Source organism: Ammospiza caudacuta, chromosome 11 (assembly GCF_027887145.1).
Source record: "Ammospiza caudacuta isolate bAmmCau1 chromosome 11, bAmmCau1.pri, whole genome shotgun sequence".
NCBI lineage: Eukaryota > Metazoa > Chordata > Aves > Passeriformes > Passerellidae > Ammospiza > Ammospiza caudacuta.
Window position 1 is genome coordinate 22,858,619 of NC_080603.1, and position 17,713 is coordinate 22,876,331.

At 38.8% G+C, this 17,713-nt stretch overlaps 1 protein-coding gene across 1 annotated transcript in view; it reads right to left on the reverse strand.

Moving 5' to 3' along the window:
- NLGN1 (neuroligin 1) overlaps window positions 1-17,454 on the reverse strand; it is a 376,495-nt gene extending 359,041 nt beyond the window's left edge. Inside the window, exon 1 of the mRNA XM_058811941.1 lies at window positions 17,295-17,454. The gene's annotated coding sequence lies outside the window, so the exon portion shown is untranslated. The remainder of the gene's footprint in view (window positions 1-17,294) is intronic.
- Window positions 17,455-17,713: the final 259 nt, after the last annotated feature.

The window sequence follows — 17,713 nt, forward strand, 5'->3', positions numbered from 1 at the left end:
CAGGATGGCTTTTCTCAATCAGCTTGCAAAACTGATGCTGTTTAAACTGAACCACAACTTATATTCCTACTCAGCACTACTGATAAGGAGGAGTACAAAGTGATTGGACCATCCCCAACAGAGCATCTTTCAGCAATTTCCATGTGATGAAAAGAACCGTCTCCACTCATTTTCATGCTTTTCATTTTTGCACCAGAGATTATGATATGTAACATCTTTCCATACGTGTTTCGACAGGATGAGACCACACACACAAAGACAATCAAGAAGAGCAGAAAGTCACTTCAACTTTCCTTTAATCTGTTTGCTAAAATCTGTCATGTTCTGCCCAAAGTACTGTCATTTGTACAGAGCATGCTGTGTTAAAGCTTCAATCATACTACCCAAATATGAGAAGTCTGGAAGCAGCCATAATGTAACTGGTGTCAGATCACCACAGCTCACGCGTTTCCAAGAGCCTGACATCTCCAAATAAAAAGACAGCTCTTTATTGCATTTTTTGGAAGCGTGTCCATGTTTCAGACTGAATCATATACATGTCTCAGTGTCTCTGGTGATCTGTTTTTCTCTGAAGCATTTGCAAAATATATGAAAACACAATTCCCTGTGTAGTTTATTTGCTGCCTCAGAGAGGTCTGAGCCAGTCCATTGAAATTCTGTAGAGTTTGCCTGACTTACTTGACATCCCAAGCACAAAGGAAGAGGCACCATCAATAATCCACTGCACAAAAAGCTGGCTACAAATACCTTCTAAATGATAGATTAAAATCACATCTCTGTAGGGACAAAGTTCATCTCTGTACAGGTTACTAGCACAGATTTATCAGCCTAGGAATTCACTAAGACCAGAGGAATAATTGGTGGGTCAGCTCAGTTGGCTTGTAGGATCAACAAAGAAGGTGAGCTCCACAGGATGATATAGACAGGTTTTTGTGGGTTTATCTTTGCAAGAGTGTTTCCTAGGCCCAACCACATTTTTAATAGCTATTACCACTTAGCTGGGATAAGAAACCCCAATGCAACCTACATTCAAGTTAATGGGCTGCTTTGGGAAGCATGGTACACTGAATAAAACTCTGACTTGTTAGTTCCATATTGGAGCATGGAAAGAGAGGCCTAATTCTCCTCAGAAATCAACAAAGAATCTATGTAGTGTGTGTGTATGGGGGATAGAAGCTTGTATATTTGTCTCCATTTTTATTCCAACTTCTAATTATTTATTTAAACTGTAACACAGAGGTACACACACAACCAGAGATTCTCTGCAGTTCCTGTAATAAAGCCAGTCAGAAATAATGGAGGAGCTGGATACTTGCAGTACAAACCTGTTTTAAGTGGAAAATATCTCTGTGTGTCAAAATAAATGTGAGGTCAAATAAAAGGGGTAGATTAAAACTCATTCCAGAGCCAGACTCCTACTGACACTTTCTGAGTGTAATCCAAAGCTTTGATTCTGCATACATGCATACATTTAACTTTGAGCTAGGAGGAGTGAAATTTCTTGTAAAAATTAAATTATGCATGTGCACTTAGAGACTCAGATTCTCACACACTCTGTTTACTCAAAAGGATAAAAGAGCCAGAAAAACATGCTAGACCAAAGAGAAACAAAGAGCAGATTCCTCCTGGAAGAACTGCAGCAGCTGCTTACATTAGAATCAGATTTGCTTTGGCTGCTCAATATTTAGACTCTTCTGTAGCACTTATCCAACCTGGACTACAACTTGACTAATTATGTGTGAAAGACTACCATTAAATCACATGCCTATGTTGAAAGAGTCCTTAAATATTTATAAGTAAAGAATTTTATCGACACCAGTAATAGATCCTTTAAAACAAAACAGAGCCTTCCAAAAAATAGTAAAAATCTTTATACTTCCTGAAAATACAAGGATTGAGGATACCTGACATCTTGCAGAATCATGCCCTATTGCAATTTTATTGGAAGGTTTGACACATTTTCCACAGCTGGTAAGAAAAAAAAAAAAGCTTTCTTTCATATTTGATCAATGGAATTTTTTATTAATGTTTGAAATACTTAAATTATTAGTGATATGGTCATAGAAATCTTAGACAAATCATTATCTCTTGGGAGAACCCTAAAGAAAAATCTTCAAGGAGTAAAGAATATTTATATTTCTCTTTCTAGCAAATTTCAGCTGCTCATACTTTATAGAGGAACTCTGTGTAATGAAAGCCTTTTCTGCCAAAGTCAAAACCTTCAGTATGTATTTTTCCCAGCTTCACTTTTAATTTATTGAAAAGGCAAAGTTTGGACTGAAGCTGACTTGCAGTGAAGCCGGTGTGGGTTGAGGAGTTAATGCCATATTTAATGCATCCCTGTGGGTAGATATGTTCTTTGGGACAGTAGGTAATATTCTCTCTGGGGCTCTCAGCAGTTCTATGTCTCCCTCTATCTTAGTTCTTACACCTAAAAAACGTGAATGTGAGAATATCTGTGCTGTGCTGCAGAGCAGATTTTAAGGGTGAAAGGTGGAAATTAATGTGAGCTTCACTCCTCAAACCATGACAATAAAAATACAAAATCATGTCTGATAGCCTGAAAAAGTACCAAAGTACTGCTAAAATAAGCAAGACAGCTTTTGGCTTTTGTGTGTATTCGTGCAGTGCCATTAGAATCATTGAAGCTGCACAGATAATGTGGAAGGGTTTTATACACAAATTACACGGCTGGGTTTTTTTCCTTAAAAGCAGTTCTAGTGGAAACAAACAAAATTAAGGAAAATGACAAATTATTTCCCTCATCATGGCAGTATCAAATAGAGATTTATGTCTTTATTCTTTGGGGATTTCTATGACTGCATGAAACTATGAAAATTATATCCAAGGTAACAAAATACAGAAAAATACAAAATAACTTCTACCACTCAATCAAAGCAAATGTAACCCGGAGGGGAAAAATATGAAAAATCTGCAGACCAGAAATCTCCATCGTTTCACCTTTTTTTTTTTTTTTTTTTTAAGTATTTATTCACAATAAATACTTAATTCCTTAATTTCTTCCAAGTATACAATAAATGCCTCCATTTATCTACAATGTACCCTGTCCAAACCAGCCTGGCAAACCATCAGGAGCTGGAGCCATTGGTGGTGGGACCTGGGTGTTATTTTACTGACTGTGACAAAATCCCTGGGCTGTTCTGTTGGGTTTATTTCATGCACACAATATACAAGAGTATCTCTAAGGCAACAGAGAGCTCCTGAGCAGAGACCAAAAGGCTTTATAAAAAGCCAGCTCAAGAAAACGCTTTATTCTAATGTTTACTGGAAAGAAACTCCACCATCACAATCATTAACAGCCTGCTGTAGGTTCAAGTTGAGGCTTATTTTTATAATTTAGGCTTTACTTTTAAAGTGCTTGACTTCTGAAGATGTACACAATAAATTCATTTTAACACAGGACAGGGCCTGAATATATCAATGGTGACCAGTGGGAATTGTGTTTATCACTTCCACACATTTCAGATACCTTTTATTGTGACTGCTGCACCTCAGGAGGGTAAAACCCAAGCCTCAGTCTTGAAACTAAAGGTCCTGTTTAAAGGATTGACTGACTTAATAAAGACAAAATCTGGATAAGAACCAGTGCAAGCACGCCTACAGATAAACGCATTTCTGGCTGGGGTAGGTTTCCTTTTCAAGTTATTTATGTGTGATCTGGTAACAACTATTGAAATTCTGAGCAAAATCTTGCCTGTGCAGTTGGGTCTGGCTCTGCAAGGCTGATTATTTCATCCAGTGCTGTTCTCTGTATTCCCACAGGCCACTATTTTGCTACTACAGTGATGGACTAGCTAATGATAAAATCTTAATTATGGACTGATAACTTTGAAAATCCTAATTTCTTTCAGAAAAGAAACATAAATCACCAAGAAATGAAATAACTGCTTTCAGATCAAAATACTAAACCTAAAAATGTCTATTAGGAGCCATAGTGAACTGTTTCAGTGTACTTTGAAGTGGAAATTCAGTGAATTTTATTAAATTCTGCAAATGTTGAGTTACACTTGGAATGCATTTCCACTGGGTTATCAGAACCAAGCAGCTACTCTATGAACAGTAATAGGTACAGATAAAGAAAAGCAATAAAATTATTACCACTGTGTGGAAATTATGAAAATGTTATATTAAAAGTGCTCATCTGGAAAAAAAAAGCCCCTGCTGCATACATTTCAGCAGTGCTATAGGTTTTCCTGCAGGCCTGCATATGAGGACTTCACTCAGACATGAACTTGCTTGTGCTTTTGTTGTTGCTTTCTTAAGAGAATAATATTTCCTTTCCTATTCCTGTATCAGCCAACATCTTGACTTGTTTACAAAAGGAACAAAAACTGCAACACAAGTTTTAACTTTACTCCTGTGCTTTTTTGAGCTCAAGCCTCCCTCCAGTGACAGGTATCGATTTACTGCAGGTCCAGCTGAGGCACTAAAGGAGTTCCAGATCTACCATTGGCCCTGACCCTCCTGCCCTGCAAGGACAGTGCAAAATCCCAACACAATATTGTGTCTTTCTGTTCCCCAGCTTAAAACAATCCTCCTCTGTAAATGTACATATATATATATATAGGGCTGCCTGAGGCTTTCAAGGGAGATGCTTTGCATCATGTTTTCAGAAGGCTCAGAACTCCTGCATCCTTTGTTGCCTCTCTCTTGATCTCTAGAATAAAGTATAGAGCTACATTAAATTTTAGTCACTTACACTTAATCCTGGAACCCGGGAGGAAAACAGCGCCCTATTTTTAGTTGAAACTTATTTGTAGTGGTAAAAACTTGGGTGGTGCTCATAAATTCCTAGAAGAGAAAGCCCAGCTAAAGTGAAGTGTTAACAGCAGCCAAGGCTGCTGCCTATCAAAGCGTTAGAGCATAAAGCAACCCAGTAAAACTTTGTCATCCAATGTACTGGTGGAGCTGCAGGGCAAACAGCCTTCAAAGAACATATTGCACTGCCTGGGAAACCCCAAATCTAATTTAGCAATAAAAAACAAATAGAGTTCAACGAAGTTACTCAAAAATCAATGGAATTGAATCTTATCAGTTATGAGGTTTTGAGCATATTAGAGAACTCTGGTTAGGGTATGGTGTTGCCTGTTGTTTTATATTTGATTTTGCTAAAGGGCATGAGAATGTATTTTATTCTTTAACAAGACACCAGTCTTGACTTGGTCTTTGTTCACTAGAGTGCAGAGGCTCCAGACATGGTCTGCTTCCATTGAGGGGACTGCAAGAGGAAAATGTTGGTGCTTCCCTGCTCCACACCCACATGCCCGCAAACAAAACACACTAACATCAGCAGAGATTCAATTACAGAATTAATCCTTTCAAGCAGGTGGTTTCTGGTGAATCCAGTGCCAGAAACAGGCTCCACGTCAGGTAAATCCAACTTCTACTGCCAAGGAGTTAATCAAATAGTTATTATAACTTATTACTGGTTTAATTTGCGGCCTGCAAAGCATTGTAAACATTTCCGAGTTATTCATAAGTAGCACACCAATTATCTATGTCCAGATACCAGGGCAGATAGATAAATAGATTATTTTGCAATTTAACACGTGAATTAATGCATGTGTGTCTGTGTCAGCACACACTGTTCAGAAATTCATCAGCAAGTCTGTTTCTTACATCATTTGGCATCTTTTCCACCAGCAAAAAATGTCAAGGAACTCTTAAATACATATGTAGACTGTCACATAAACTGCAATAACTCTTACTAACAGCTTAAAATCATGAAGTAAAAAATAAGGTTGTAATATTAATGTTCACTGGCGCTGGTTGCACATCATTGTACAGACAAAGGAGCTGTCAAAGGGGATCAGGAAACTCGGGCCTTTTAAATGCTTTCACTGAGGGTGGCTAAGTTTCAGAGAAAGTGAACCTCCCTTCCAAGTACAATGCACTAAACCAATTATGCCAAACTCAGCAGATGATTAGCTTATGCCCTGAAGCATGACATTTGATTATTCTTATCTTGGTTTGCATACTGAAGCTACAAATATTATTAACGGCCATAAAATCATCTGGCTTTAAAAAAAAAATTAAAATCTAGTCTGAAATTTTGATTTGATGTCTTCTTTGTGTGGCAAATTCCAAATGTTCCTTTTGTCTCACTGAATGGTTTAGCTGTCACGTGGTCACCTGTATTCATGGATCTCACAGGATACAAGTACAAAACCTGCACACTTTGTAAGGTTTCCTCAAGGAAACACTACAGATAGAGACACAGGGTTTTTCATTGTTAGGGCATTATTTAATGGGAATGTAACACTGCCAGATCTACTGAAAAGTGATCCACAGACCTCTGGCACCAATGGGAAATTTTCCATGGATTTCAATGGACTTTGGGCTAAGCCTCAGATGAGCTGAATCACACTGCCTATTTGGGCTGTAGCTGAAAGAGATGATTCCCAGTCCTGTTTAAATTAGGGTGAACCACCAAGGAATGAGCCATATCCTCTAAAGATCTTTCCCCAGACAACCCCCAAACCAGGCTCTGTCTCAGTGTGGAGCACTTCCACCAAGGTGTGTCAATTTACAATTACACTGATTGGATTTCAAGTATCATTCTGCTGCCCTGTTATTCCACCATGATTTTATCAAAATCCTCCAGATTTTAATACATCACCCTGCACTGGGAATCATGTTAGTGCAGAGTCATTTTGTCTTAGTAATAAATAATTTCCTCTGAGACACAAACAACAGCTCCTGCTTTTTGAAAGCCTGGCTGGGAGAAGGTACTTGGATAAATAACCTCACTTAGAAAACATATTTGCAAAAGCCTTTGAGAAAGTGCCATGGGTATGACAGTTTCAAATGGTGCTTTAAGAACACTGTACTGGACCTGACATAAAACTGAAGACTTTTTATTGAAACTTGCAATCCAAATGTCCTTCGGGAAACCAGCTAAATCATAATGAATTGCTTATTTGTGTTTGGTTTTTGAAACAAAAAGAAAGCAAAGACTGAATCAATGACCAAAAACATAAAATCAATCACATTAAGAACACACTAAGGAGTGTCTCTCAGCTGTTTTGGGTTGCTTAGTTCATTTCCAACAAACATTTAGGATCAGAACTTGCAAACAGAGTGAAAGAGTACATTTGAAAGATCCAACAGCAAAACTTGTGACTTTAGGGTTATGACTCTTTTTCATTTCTTTTTTTAAAGACTGCCAAAGAGTACATCTTTCCTTTGTTTCAAAGTAGGAAAACTTCAGCTCTTGAAATTTATTGAGATTGAAAAGATAATGAAATTTGCAGCTCCTCCATTACCGATCCTAAGGCTGCTACTTTATCCAGTAGCAAGGCTCAAGTTATATTGACACACAAACAACTTTCCAGGAGACCTTGGAAAGGAAAGGAACCAGTTGGGTGAATCAACTGGTGCCTAAGGTCAGTTTGTTGCTCTGGCCAAGTTTTTCTTTGTGAGTTCATTTAAGGACTTCATTCCCTGAGTTCAAGATGTCGATGTCCAAATACCAAGACCCAAATACCTCTTATCACCTGCATTTCCCTGACCCTGTTTCAGCCAGGAAAGGATCTCACACTGAGCATTATTACAGGACCATAATGCTGCCCTATTCTCAATTTGCAAGTCAAGCTAATTGAATTATCAGTTACACTTCTTTTCCAGTCGTACAATAAGGGAGAAATCTCAGGATGTACAAAAGGGGAAACGCGTTGTTGAAACAAATTTTCGTTCTGTATCTTCTCAAAGAAGGAACTCAAAAAATAATTTAATTTGCCATTTGTATCTGGCAGTATAATTTCTAAAATATTGAACTGCAGAAAAATTTTATTAATTTAATCAAAATGGGAAACTGGGAAGCATGTCCACTCAGGCCCTAGCAGCTCATAAATTGGGCTTTTCTTATCTCTCTTATCAAGTAAAAGAAAACCAAACCACTCTATGAGTACTGAAATTTCTTATCTGCTCTAATCCCAACAACATCTCAGCTAAACTCAACTCCTAATTTGGAATTTGAAATAGCTATTTGTATATATATGTTTATATAAACATCCTAAAAATTCATGTATGTATGTGTATACATACACCTACTCCCTACATACGTACTCTGTGAGTAGGCACCTGCCTTGGCAGTCTCTTAAGCAGACAGATTGAAAACACTTAAATTGCTACAGCTTAATAACTCTGAAGCTCCACATGAATTGATTTTAGTGCTATTATACTGCCTTATCAGCAAATCCCCTGTCAAAGGAAAGGATTTGCGTGCGTGTGCGTCTGCCTGTGTGTGCACGCCTGTAAATAAGGGAATTTTACTACAGGGGTAGTGGAACCTACAAATCTGTCTTTAAGACTATCATCTTCTGTGCACAGAGGTCATGTTTTATGGTGGTGAGGATATGAGAAAGGGCATCCTATGGACAAGGTGCTGGGCTAGGATTTCAGAGGTTCAGGTTCAATGAGGCTCAGGAAGAGGCTGCTTCCATGACCCTGGACAATTCAGAGTTAACCAAATGTTCAAGGAACCTTTTGTCTGAAGGGCAGCTTTGCCTTTCCCTCCTCCTTTGTACTTGCACATAGATTACACACACTTTGCACCAGCTCCTGGCAGGTGGTTTGTGGAGAAAGGTAGTCTCTGAGGTTTTTTACTCTGAGTAAATGCATCTTACACAACTCAGCCCTGCACCTATGAATTTCTGTGGCACACAAACACTTAAATAATTGCACTTCACAAACGAGGACCAGAGTTGTCCTATCACATTTCAGCTCTCAGTATTCTAAGAGAATACACAGTAATGCCATATAAAGTAGGGGATTACTAAGAGGGAGAAGAAGGGGGGATGGTAGTTGAGCAAAGGATAATTAGCAGGATCTGTATTCCTACCAGGTATTACGCTACACCAGCTAAGAATACAAATGGAAGGGTCACATATGCAAACATTGTATTTACATTATTATAGCAAAGAGAGATTTGAAGTTACAGTTGTCATTGAAAATCATAATTTTTTTATAGTATCCTATCCATGAAAAAGACTGCTAGATTAGAATTTGAATGTAATACATTAGGAGTACTCAATTTAAAAAAAAAAATCAGATTTGGGAGAAAGATCAGCACACCAAACATAGCTTCAACTTTCAAACGTTATTTTCCATGTGTGGGCAGTGTTTAACAAGTTACTTTTTTTTTTTTTTTTCCCATTTTATGGATTCTTTCCTTTGAGCTTGACATGGCCAAGAGCTGGGCAAGCGGCTCCCTCTGGTGCTGAACCAACGAGGCTCTCCAGGTTTTACAGACCTTGCTGTCTGCGTTCCAGTTTGGAAGCCGATTGTTCAGACTCAGAATTAAGGCTTTGATAGTCTGCAAAATTATTTATTTTCATACCTAGCTTTAGTGAAATTGTCTTCAGAGAGTTCTGAAAGCTCCACACCACTCACTATGTTATCATCATGTGACACATCTAAACCCAACACAACCCACTGCTTTAAGAACCAGCCTGAATATTTGAAATATCAAATATTTTCTGAATTAAAGTGAGACAGCAGCTCAAGTATATTATCAGCCAAATGTCAAGTAGCTTGCTGCACTAACACCAAGCACAACTTTTTGTGCTTGGAATTACACATCTTGGTGTTTACATATTTTTCAGTTCTACTAGAATTTTCACCCAGTGTCACTAAGTCACTGTAGTACTGCAGTTAGTATTTCTCTGAATACCTGACCCTAGATAAAATATGGAGAAAAGATGCAATAATTGGCATCACAGATGTTATCATTGTTCTATGGTGGTTAAAGTTGTGTCACAATTTTCATTACATTTTCCTTATTATTCAGAGCTATTTTTAAAATGTGAAAAAGTTACACATATAAATTTCTGCCTAGGAAGTTATAATTCTCAGGAAAACGTGTTTATATCCAAGGAGAAAATGAAATTTTAAGACTTTTTAACAAAATATTGGAAAAAACCTAACTGGATTCTAACTCATCACAAATGCTGATTGTTTGCACAAATACAATCTAAATTTAGAATAAAATTATTTTAAGAAACAGTCATTTCATGACTGGCCAGACCCACATACATAGGGATGCTTTGTTATTTTTGGAAAAACATGCTTGAAAAGAATTAAACAGTGCTGCTTCACAAGAGCTGAACAGCATCCATCAGGGTCCAACACAACTTCCCCATGTCAAACTCTCCTCATTTTCAAAGATCATTTCAAAGGGCAGGCTCTCAAGAGGGGATCATTCTTTGCTCTGCAGGTGTCTGAACCATGAAGAGACGCCAAATGAAGACAGACCTGTGGCTCCCCCATTAATAGGAGGTTTAATATTTTCTTGCCTCATCTGCCAGAGCCTTTATACAAATTCTCCCAACTTTTGAACTATGCAGTGTTATACATAATGATTTGAGGAGGCAGCACTGTATTTTTTCCGTCTGCAGCGAGCTTTCCAAGCATTCATTAATCCTCACAGCATCTCAGGGTAGCAGTTCAATTTATGGATGGGAAAACAAAATAGATTGAGTGCTGGAATTCATTTTAATGTAAGTGCCAAGCAAAGGAATGGGAGTGAAAGTGCTCCCAGTGTTTCTTCCTTGTGGACACGCAGCAGCTGAAGCCTTGGACATGGGGCTGCTGCAGAAATCTGGCACAGCATCATTGCTACATCTCAGCCCCAGCAACTGGGTGGAAAATGGAAAGCAAAGCCTCTGCATCCCTTGGTGAAATGGGTATGGTAAAAGGGGGAAAAAGAAAAATAGGAAAAAAAAAAAGGACGAAAAAAAAGAGACAAGAATCATGGTGATGTAAAATGTTGCTAAACAATCAAAAAGGAAAGCTGTGGCACCCTTCAAGGTCTTCATTAAGGTTCCAAATGTTAGAAAATTTATGTCTGGGTAGTGATCTTGCTCCTCATTATTCTAGTTAATTACTAAAATATAGAAAGTTAAGTGTCAAGTTAGACCTCAGCAACAAGCTTCAAAAACATCAAGAGTTGCAAGAGTGCAAAATGATGGATGTGAACAAAGAGCAATGAAGTCAGCAGGGTTTGCATACTCTAAAAATTGCCCTGCTCTTAAATGTTAGTTGCAGCATATGTTCCAAAACAATAGAAAATCTCGTTTTCTTTAATAGCCTCTTTAAAGCAACGTCTGTAGTTCAGTACTGGTCAATCTGTGCTAAGGCTTTCCCTTGCCAAGTGGTATTTGTCTCTACATAGGCTAAAATGTGCCAAACATAGGCAAAAAGTCAATCTCCATTTTTATATTTGGATTTTTTTGAGAACAAGCAAATTATACAGCAGGGAAAAGTAGTGTTAACCATGCATTTCCCATTAATTCATTAAAGACAGAAAAATTGACAAAGCCATTGTGTGATTAAATTAAATGCTATTTCTTCACACACTTTTGCTTGCACCTTTTGTTGTACCTATTAACTCCAATAACAGTGCTGCAATCTCTGTGTATTCACACTGAAATTTGAATCAGACCACACATCATTTCTGCTGTATTTTTGCATTACCATAAAGCATTGTGCATGTACATATATCGATATGTAATTACTTCTGCTTTAACTGGCCTACCAAAGATGAGAAAAGTCCTCAAATATTTGAGGATTTTCTTTTCAGAAGTGTCTCCAGATGTTTATTTCCCTGAGCATGCTCTATTTATCTTTCTGACCACAGTACTTTCACACAATTTTCCAGTTCTCCCACAATTTATGGCGCTTTCCCATGTTGTGAACACCCAGCCTCAGTGAAACTGTGGTAAATCATGTGATAAGAACTCGGTGAAGCCTAAATTCCTTGGAACACAAGAAGTATTTCTATTTTCATCACCTTCCTGTGCATTGTCTTGCAGAAGAAGGTGATGATTTTGGCAGAACTTCCTGGTTGTGCAAGGAATGCAAACAATACTTCATAAAACCTCAGAACTCTATAATTCATCTATAAATTAGTAACATCTAATTTTCATTTTACTGCAATATAAATGGCTATGTCTTTCAGTAAAACTTCTTCTGCTTTTAATTTTCTAATAAATATGTTCAATTGGCGCCAGTCCAAATTTTTCTGAGTTCAGGAGTTTGGGGTATTTTTTAATAAATTCAAATATGTCTCAGCCAGAGGTGATGCTTTACCAAAAACAACAGAGAAGCCAATTCTGAATAGTTGTTGAGTAAACTAAAAGGCAGAAGCTAAAAATAAATACCTGCAAGTATATCCCTATTTCCTTAAGACAAACATCCACCATACTGAATGCTGAAAAATAACTCTACAAAACATTAACAAAATTTCTACATCAAATTCATATTTCAAAATTCAGAAAACCCCTGCGCTGTTTTATGGCAACTGGGATGGAAAGTCTCCCATCCACTTCAGAGGAACAATTCACTCTCCCTCTTTTCCTTCCTGTGAATAATAAAGTTCCTCTTGATAGGAAATGGTTCAAATTCTAAATAAATAAATAAGCACATCTGGTATTTATTTATCCCAGTCCTTGGAAATGTTATGCTAATTGCAGTTCTGTTACTAAGGCTCTGGAAAACATAGTTGGGTTTATATTATTTTACTGGAATCCACAGATAGAAATGCTTTCTCTTCCAGTGTTTCTCCCCTCTGCATAGTATGTGAAGTTAGTAAGCTGATTAACAATATAGCTAACCAGTTCCTACTATTATGCTCAATCAGTAGCAATTTATCATTAGAAAATTCAATACATCATCTTTTCTGGCACTTCTTCTTTCTAGCTTCATTCTCACTATTTTCAGTCCCCTCATCTTTTCCATCATCTTCTTCCTACTGTGCAGGTGACTTGACCAGCCCCTTCCTCCACAGAGAAAATACATCAGAAAACCTCCCCTAAACCACAGTCAAGGTTCATGTTGATAAAGCTACAGTTCATGTTGATAAAAATACAAAATTTCATTTTGGAAATTTACTTGAGGTAGACACATGCTTAAAAATCTAGAAAGTCTTCAAATAATTTCATTCTTCTTTCTGACTTTGTGAAAGGTTTCTGCAGCCCACAAGACTCATGTACAAGTATTGCAGTTTCCCAGAAATGTGGAGAAATCAACCTCACATCTAGTATCAAAACAACTTGGTCTTTTCCACAACTAAAATTGGTCTCTTGTGAAGATTTAATCCTATTTATGCAAAGATATAGCCTTAACTGGATATACAGCAGATTTCTGGCAATTACTCCTCTTCCCCACATGGACCTCCCCAGACAGATGTTGAACTTAAAGTTTAGTCCACCAAAACATGGAGCCCAGGAGAGATCTCTCCAGCTGTCAGCAATAGCAAACTCTTATGCTGTTCACTGAGAAGTTTTGATATGAGTGAAACAGAGTTTTCCAACTTTTTACATGAGAAAATGCACATCCTATGCGAGCTTGAAGTTTTATTCTGGTTTTCTAACTCAGCAAGATGTACACAACCAGGCTTTGTGTGCACTTCCACACATCTCTTAATCAGCAGTTGATGCATTCCAAACTCTCAGAGGAGCATGCAAATTTGCTGACAGGTAAGTGACAGAACAGGTACAAGGAGCTCTGCAAGACTCTGAATGCTTCAGTCAACTTCTCTTAAAAGAAAAATAAAAGAGCAGCTGCAGCACATTACTGGGCGCAAGAAAGAGAAAAAGCCCTCATCAGAGTTTTAACTGGGGAAGAGCTTGACTCTAGCAGACACAAATCTCTGGGAAATCAGTTTTCGTCAGTTCTGGAGTTTCTAAACCAAGACAAACACTACATGGAATGGTCACAACTTCAGTGTGCTTTACAAAGCTCATCCTGCTGACTCTGATGGGATTGCAGAAGTAACAGAGTCCAGCCACATATCCTAGCTGGGTGCTCTGGACCTCCTGCCCATCACAGCGTGGATCACACAGCCAGCAGGATACCCAGACTGAAGGGGTCTCACTGGGCAGGTGCCCACAGTGTCCCACTGCTCCACAGAGTGGAGGGGTCATCACCTGGAGGCCTGTGACTGAGGCCAGGCTGGTGGCCAGCATCTCCACAACCACTAAATGAGCATTTTACATTCCATGCCACTCATGGAACTCATAAAACCACTGCCAAAAGTAGAAAAATGTTGTCATGCATACCTCTCTTTCAGTGAAGCTTATTTCTGCCAGGTATCAAACATTTTATTTCTTCGCCCATTCATTCTTCTTCCCCAAAAACATTTGCAACTTTTGTAGAAGTTTCATACCTGTCTGCTGGCTACAGCCTGGAAGAAACTAACAAAGGCCACAGGTCCGCTACTTACACTGACTACTGAACCACTGCACAATCCCAGATTACTCCTATCTCAGGTGCTTTCCATCAGAAATAATTAGGATTTGGATAGCTCCTCACTGCTGAAAATCACCAGGAGATTTCAAGTAAAAATTGAAGTGGGATCAAACTGTGCCATTAGTAACTGCATGGACTTTCTTCTTTGAAAGACTCTTATCTCTGATTTCCCATTGCAAAATTACAGACTCTCATCCTATGGATTAAAGTACAAGAGTTCTATAAATGCTGTTTATCACCTGAAAAAAAATATCCCAAGGCTAATTTAACAGCAAGAAGTAAATAGGAAGTGTATGGCATCTCTTCCAGATATTATATTTGCAGATTTGATTTGCCATACACCTTGATCAGCACTAGGATCCAACAGTCACGAGTCACTGCTGACCCATGAACCCAAGCATTTGCTTGCAACCCACTGCTGCTTAAGGAATTATCATTATTGCAGTGGATGGGGACAAGCATGTTCAAATAGAAAAGCAAACAGGAAAATAAACAAGGAACTTATTCAAGCAATGACCTGTCACTTCAAGAGCTAGATTATGCTCAAATGCACACACAATACAAACGATAATGAACAGTAACAAGGGATGCAGGCAACCCATCTAGTGAGTCACCAATTCAATTCTCTAAATGTTCCTGATGCTCAGAGGAAAGACATTTTAAAAGCTCAAAGGAAAGTCTGTTCTCATTGAGTGGCTGTTCCTTGGCAAAGAAGGAATGACAGGAGCTCTACCAATGACACCACAGGAAACACTCCTTGACCCTTTCCAGCTTATGGAGATAAACAGCAAACTTCCTAACCCTGGCAAATTAACTTTAAATAAGAAAGACTGGCATCAAAGTTCCCATCTAAATTGCCCGATTGCACAGTCAGAAATTCTTATTGAAAACATCTTTATGTATAGATTCATGAAGGCTATGAAAATTTGTGCTTGAATAAGGAGAGTAGGATTGAACTCAGCATCTCTGAACTATTTCATGGTAATAAAACTCCCCATTCAGAGGAGCTTAGAGAAAGCACTAAAATCTACATACATTTCATGAAATAACTTCTCAGATTTGGTTCCATTAACTTCACTCAAATGCCTACTCAGCAGCCACAAGAAGTTCAGTCTTACCAGACTGAACAAAATAAAACCATGGCAACAATTTCTGGCAGACTCAGCATATCTATAGAATGGTAAGCATATCTATATAATGGTATTATGCCCAGGAACTATTGACACAAAGGTGTGGTGAACTGAACCAGCACCTGTTCAACCTCTGATTAATGTTTTTTGTACAGTGAAGGATTTATGGGCAGCTTTAAGCGGGTCTCTGAACACACAGTGAGCTACATAGGCGATATACGTAATTACAGATGGGTTTGCATCACCAGCTGCAGACCATGCTAAAGACAGTGGAAAAAGAACTCAGGTAAATACAAATTCTGTGGCTTTAAAATTCTGTTAAAACAGCCAAACTTGAGTCCCTTCCTCATTTTGCTTCATAAGGAGATCAGCCTTGTTTTATTCCAGCCCTTTCAGTACAGCTTGGCTGTAAATAACAGCTGAAAAAAATATGTGTTCATGAAAGCAGAAGAAGGTGGAAATAAAGCAACAGAAAAGGATAACATGAAAGAGGAGCTTTCCTCACAGCACTGCAGGAACACTGCTCTACTCTGCTGAAGGACTGAAATCCACAGCTCCTGCTTGTTTTTAAGAGGGTTTAAAATGCTGATGATAAAATAAGCAAAATTAAAAGAAAAAAAAAAGAAGAAAAAACTCAACAACTTCATTTGCTTGTCTTTTAATCAAAACATGTAATCAGAAGGCCTAAGTGATGATTACCTCCTGCTTTCAGCCTGACTGGAGCAGGCTGTTCATGGGCTTCACTCTTGGCAGTGCCAGGGAAGGTGTCCCTTCCCCACACAGGTAGGCTCACACACCGTGCTCACTTCCCATCGCCGGATCTGATTCCAGAGGAGAGCCAGAGATCCGATTCCACCACAGCTCAGGCACTCCGTGGGACTTCACTAAACATGGGACCCTCGGCAAGACAGCCACTTTTTAGTCATGGCACCTTTATTAGCACAAACACGCTCACAACTGTTAATGCAATATTAATTATCGGGACCAGGAGATACCCAGCAGAAGACTAAAAATTGCCTTTGCTGGAGCACAATTCATTTAGATGATTTATGGAGTTCTTTATTGTTAGCGTCACAAGATCTTTTTCAAAACAAGAGAAATCATTAAATCCCATAAAATACGGGCTATCGCCGCCGTTAGCTGGTAATTGATACCCTTGCTCGTGCCATTTATATCCCTAAACGGAGCTGATAAAACAAAAATTAGCAAAGCGTGCTGACAGAGAGCAGCCTGCAGCATCCCGGAGGGAGGCAGGGGATCCGTCCCTCCTTCCCAGCGGGAATTTCTCCCCCCGTGCATCCCAGGGAGCCCCAATAGGGGCAGAAATCAGGCTCAGAAATCACTCTGCCGGCGAGGGGGAGGCAGCAGGGAGGAGAGTTCACTCGCTTTTAGAGGGAGAACCTGATTATTATATACCACCACCCCCCCAGCCCGCCCCGGTTTTCCCTCAGGGAATTTTAACTACTTCTCTCTCTCCTTTTTAAAGGCAAATCTTAAAATTAAAATTAAAAAAAAAAAAAGCTTTTGTGTTGCAATTTTCTATGGCTTTGGTGAGTTCTTTTTCACGAATCCTGCCGGGTAGAGAAAGTGCAAAGCAAGAAATAATTTTAAACAGAGGATTGGTGGTTTTAAGCAGTTACAGAATAACAGCCAAGACGTGTGCACAGTCAAGAAACTCCCAAATCCTGAGCAGCCAGGGAGAAGGAATGTATGTTTTAATGATGGGAATCACGCAGACGTATTAGAAATGACTCGGAAGGACGGGAGAACAGCACTGAAAATGCAAATCAATCAGCTCAGATTCTACAGAAGGAAAAAAAAAAAAAAAAAAGAAAAGCTGCTGATAACCCTGAGCAAATGCTGCTGCCTCAAAGACAGAAATAGCTCCCTTACCTTATTTCTAATCCTTGTTTGTACCTGCTCTGCAATCATAAATACTTCGAGGTGCTTAACATGGAGCTAAATTGATGGCTGAATTTAAGAATTTCTTCGTACATCTCATTTACAGATTAAAAGGAGATTTTTTTTTTAGGATCGTCCTCCTCAGCATCCATTAGCTTCCCAAAGAATTCCCATGTTCTTGTAAAAATTAAAAAAAAAAAAAAGGCAAAAAACACAGTACGTCTATATACAACCAGGCACTGTAACAGATCCAAAAAGCCGGGAGCGGGGGAATCTGAGAGGTGTCACTACAAACTTGGCAAGCAAAACGTATCCTCAGCAGGAAGGAGAGAGAGAGAGGCGAAAAAAACCCTGCAAATCAAAATTCCCAGGGAGATTTTGAAAGGGGGGGGAGGGGGGGGGGGGAGAAA